At 39.1% G+C, this 5,165-nt stretch overlaps 1 pseudogene; it reads right to left on the reverse strand.

Annotated features, from left to right (window-relative positions):
• Window positions 1-426: 426 nt before the first annotated feature.
• LOC713002 (hsc70-interacting protein pseudogene) lies at window positions 427-4,830 on the reverse strand (annotated as a pseudogene).
• Between the last annotated feature and the right edge of the window lie 335 nt (window positions 4,831-5,165).

Consider the following 5,165-nt stretch of genomic DNA (forward strand, 5'->3'; position numbering starts at 1 on the left):
CATCACAAGAGGCTTAAACATTTTTTTTTTTTTTTGCTTCGCACTAATAAACTTTTATTTCACTCAAATTAGAGCAATAATCTTCCATACATAAGTATTTTTCCTGCCCGATAATTCAAATAAAAAATCCAAAATGATTAATAAAGAAAAATATAAGAATTAACAGACCCTTTAAATTTGTTTTAAATATTTTTAAGGTTTAAAAAGGGTTTAAAGTTTGTAATTCCTAGTAGGAAAACATTATCTGAATGAATACCCTAATGGCAAACCACTGTAAAATGCTTCAGCTGCATTCGGGGGAGAGGGGTAGGAATTATCCTCAAAGCACTCCAGCTGTCTTGATGAGAAGGTCAGAGGTACACTGGTTTGTATTACTGTAACATTCATCAGGTGATCTAGGTTGCCTTTCCTTAAGCAACGGCTTTATTTATCAGAAGGGCATTACGCTTGACCTCCAAATATGGCTGACAATTTACTGATAAGATTCATAACCTTTGGGTTGCTGCGGTATTTTGACATATTCGCTGGGTTCTGAGCCACAGCCTGGGAGACCACCATAACTTCTGGATCCTGTATGGCTGCAGGAACCTCTGGCTCACTGAGAATTTTATTGGGTCGAGGCCTTCTGGCCATCCCAGGTATGCCCCGTCCATTCCAGGCATTCCTCTGGGAAAAATATCAGGCATTTCCCTAGGAAAGCCACTTGGAAAAGAGCCAGACTGAGCTCCTGACTATTGTCTGGCTTGTCTGGCTTCTTCCTCCCTCTGGGCTCTCTCATGCTCTTCCGAGCCTTCTTAACTCTTTCTATTCTTTCTTTGGTCTCTTGCTTTTCACATTTTCGTTCATACTTTCTCTGATGTTCTGCAATTTCCTGTGTCCTAGGTTGAATCAGGATTTATTTCAATGGCTCTGTCACAGTCTCAGATGGCAGCATTTGGCTTCTGTAATTTGACGAAGACAGTGGCCCTCTTGGCATACAAAATGGCCAAGTGAGGATTCAGCTTGATGGAATCTGTGAATAAGTCAATGGCTTTCTGCAGTTCACCGTTATTTAGGGCTTCAATAGCAGCCACTTTCTTATCATTTGCCTGATCCATCATCTCCTCTGTTATCTCTGCATTTCATCTCCCATTTCTGGAGGGGCATCAGTGTCTGGTTCAATCACACTTTCATTATCAATTCCTAGATAACTTTCCTCACTTGATGGTTCATCTGCCTTTAAGTTTTCCTTCACCTTCTTACTACCAGATTTTTCTTCCTTGGTATTTTCTTCTGATTTCGCTTTCCGAGTAGCAGGTGATACTTTACCCCCCATGCTCTCCACCCTCTCCCTCAGGAAACACATTTCCTTGGTGTGCAGAACGCTTGGATCTTGTTTACACATTTTCACAAAGGCCCAAAGCACGTTCACTTTGTGGGGGTCTATGGTCGGAAGGCAGTGGGCGAAGCTACGGGGCTGTGGCTGGTTCTAGGCCCAGGTGCTGGCTCCGCATGACCTCGTAGAAGCAGGCAGCTGCTGGGAGACGGAACACACTAGAACCTTCCTGGCCACTGGCTCCTCCCACCCAAAGGTCTCATGACCCCAGGTCCTCTGCCTGCTCATTCCTATTCCCTCTGCACTGCTCCTGCTCTCTCCCTAGAACCTTCTAGAAGCATGGCTGTTTGTGCTATTGCCTGCCTTTCTGTGCACACATTCTCATATTCTTAACTAGGAACCGGCTCCCTGGATCGGGCAACCCCTGACATGGGTGCCTTCAAGGAGGCGGAGGATAGCAGCCCCTTAGGGAGCAATGTCCAAGAGCATATTCTGTGGCTGCATGCACTTGAGGCTTAAACATTTTTGTATTGCTTTGTTCAACTTAGATTTTATTTGAATATTTATTTTAATCAACTTTGCCATGCAGTGTTGTTAAAACAGATTAGAAACTAAAAGCAGTTCTAGTGTACTGTTCAGCACTTGTATGACCCTAAACAACATATATATACACACGCATACACACACACACACACACACACACACACACATATATATACACATATATATGTGCTTAAGATCCTTCGCTAATAAAGTACTTAACCATTTTGGCAACCGGATGTACTACATTTCTGGTTTATGCTTGAATGCCTGGGTCTTTACAAGTGTGTTGACTGTGTGTGAGGAATCATAGGTCTAATTAAGGAAGGCAGTGGTGGATGGAGGTTTATGAAGTTAAGGAACTAAAATCCTAGTTGGGTGGGAGATGGCTTTAGCTGGACTGACTTAACTCCTGAGCCAGATAATGGAGTGTCATATGATACAATTCCATCCCCAGGCATACAAACCTATACAGAGGTGTGTATAAGTGCAAAAAAATTCAGGACAATTTCAGTTTCCTCACAGTACTGCCTTTATGGACAGAGGAGGAGAGTTAATTTTGGTCCTCTTTGTGCTAGACTTGGCATTGCATATATTTGATTTCATTCCAGTTTCATGACAACTCTGTGAGGTAGGTGTTATTATCATCTGTTTACAGATGAAAAAAATCCCCAGGGCTGAAAGAAAGGGTATATTTCAATGAACGCTATCCTTTTGTATAGTGGGCACTCACTTAACATTCATCTAATGTAGCATTTCTTAAACTTTGGTCTGTAAGACACTAGTACCCTTCAAGGTTTCAAAAGTTTTCCTTATCAAACAATTATGGGAAATGTTGCAAACTTTAGCTGTCTTTTAGAGTTTCACAATGCATAAAAATGTTTTAAAATTTCTTAAGAAATTATGTGGTAATGCAACTTATTTAACTTTATGCTTAGGTTTCTCAATCTTACTTAGCTAAAGAATTTTTCTTTTTCTCCCATTTTTAGTAGAACAGCCATCCATGTTGCAAGGCATACATCTTTTGTGAAACATGTTTTGAGAAACATGGGTCTAATTATGTATGGAATATATTTCCTGGTAGGAATTAGAGGAGTTAATTCATTATCATCATAATTCTTAGAAAATATGTATTTGGGTGGTGATTCCTCAAGGATCTAGAAACAGAAATACCATTTTACCCAGCAATCCCATTACTGGGTATATACCCAAAGGATTATAAATCATTCTACTATAAAGACACATGCACGTTTATGTTTATTGCAGCACTGCTCACAATAGCAAAGACTTGGAACCAACCCAAATGCCCATCAATGATAGACTGGATAAAGAAAATGTGGCACATGTACATCATGGAATACTATGCAGCCATAAAAAAGAATGAGTTCATGTCCTTTGCAGGGACATGGATGAAACTGGAAACCATCATTCTCAGCAAACTAACATAAGAATGGAAAACTAAACACTGCATGTTCTCACTCACAGTGTGATTTGCACAATGAGAACACATGGACACAGGAAGGGGAACATCACACACTGGGAACTGTTTGGGCTTGGGGGCAAGAGGAGGGAGAGCATTAGGACAAGTACCTAATGCATGCTGGGCTTAAAACTTAGATGATGGGTTAATGGGTGCAGCAAACCACTATGGCACATGTATATCTATGTAACAAACCTGCACATTGTGCACATGTATCTGAGAACTTAACGTATAATAATAATAAAAAAGAAAATAGGTATTTGGTACCTTCAATTTGTAGGGCATTGGGATAGAATCCAGACATATGACGTAAACCCTGTTAGAGAGAGAGAGAGGAGTTTACAGTTTATATGAAGAGGCAAAAATGTCTTTGGTTTGAGTGGGAATGTAACTTTAACTCCAGTGCTCTTCTTTCTTTAATTTTTAGAGTAGGATGGTGGTTATGGATAACAGGGTTTCCAATGATTTCTTAATGTGACATTCTGTTTTGTTCCCTTAGTAAACAATTACCACTTTCTTCCATTAATTTAGTATGGCTTAGATGTTTGGAAGGAAGAAAAACTTAAACATTTGAATACAAGTAAATCCCAGATAGAAGTCATTAAGAACAGTACATCTTTGACACACCCTGGAAAATAGGTGTCTTCCTTTTCACACACATTCAAATGCACACACAGGTGTGTGCACACACACATTCAATTTCATCTCATCAGAGCATCACATCTTTATGTCATTTGTTGGATAAACAAAAGCAAATGAAGGTTGTAGATATCTATATCAGGGGATTGGTCAAAGGATTTGAAATTCATAGACTAAAAATTTCAGTTGTTTTTCAGTAATTTTGAAGGCTGGTAAGTTACCACTATGCCAGAGATCTCTAGCCTTTTTTTCTTTAGGGATGTGATGATATTTTGCACTGTTCTGGCACCTTTTATTCTGATAATCTTTTAAAACCTCATCAAGCAATGTAACATATTACCAACAAGGAAATGAAATTAATTTGTAGTTGTAACATTAACAGGGGAGTTGGAAATGAAATATTCAGCTGTGGTTAGATAGGCAAGTGGAAATGTGAAGATGATGAACAATAAACCAATAACACAACCTTGAAATATTTTTTTCTTGAGGTATTCAGATGCTTATAACAAGAAAAGGTTTTCCTCCCTGCATTACCTTATTTAAGGCAGCCCCAGCACTTCACTGTATGTGTCCCTTTGAAGTAGGACTGCTTAGAAAGGCTCTGGGTGTGCAGCCTTGCTTTTTTGAAAGGATCATGACTTGCACCTCCATCTCATATTCTTGAGGAGGACAGAAAAGAGGGTTTATCTTTGCTTCTACGTATCTTAGCAGCATTCTTATCCTATTAAGCCATAGGCCTTATTTTTTCAGGTCACAAATAACTGAGAAGTGTAGAAATAATAGGCTACTGATGGCAAATTATATTTTTCCATATTATGACTGTAAATGTTACCTGAGACAATTTTTCAGAAGCCATTTTCACTATAGTGGTTTAAACCAAAACTCAGTGAAAGGAAGTCATTTTTTCCACATAATGCGGTAATGATAAAGAATGATTATTTTCTCTTTACGTTGATAACACCTAATCCTTAATCCTCCTTATGAGATTTGCTTTAATATCTAAAAATAATGAACATTTCTAAAAAAGGTACCTCCAATGGAACTACAAACTCACCAGAAATTGCAGAGGATGTCCATGTGGAGATGTTTCATATGAAACCGCAAGTGGCTCATGACATTACTTATGGATCGTTCCCCCGTGGGAACATGACACACATCTGACAATATCAATGAGATAATTTGTATCTTGGC

The sequence above is a fragment of the Macaca mulatta genome, chromosome 11 (genome assembly GCF_049350105.2).
Source record: "Macaca mulatta isolate MMU2019108-1 chromosome 11, T2T-MMU8v2.0, whole genome shotgun sequence".
Lineage (NCBI taxonomy): Eukaryota > Metazoa > Chordata > Mammalia > Primates > Cercopithecidae > Macaca > Macaca mulatta.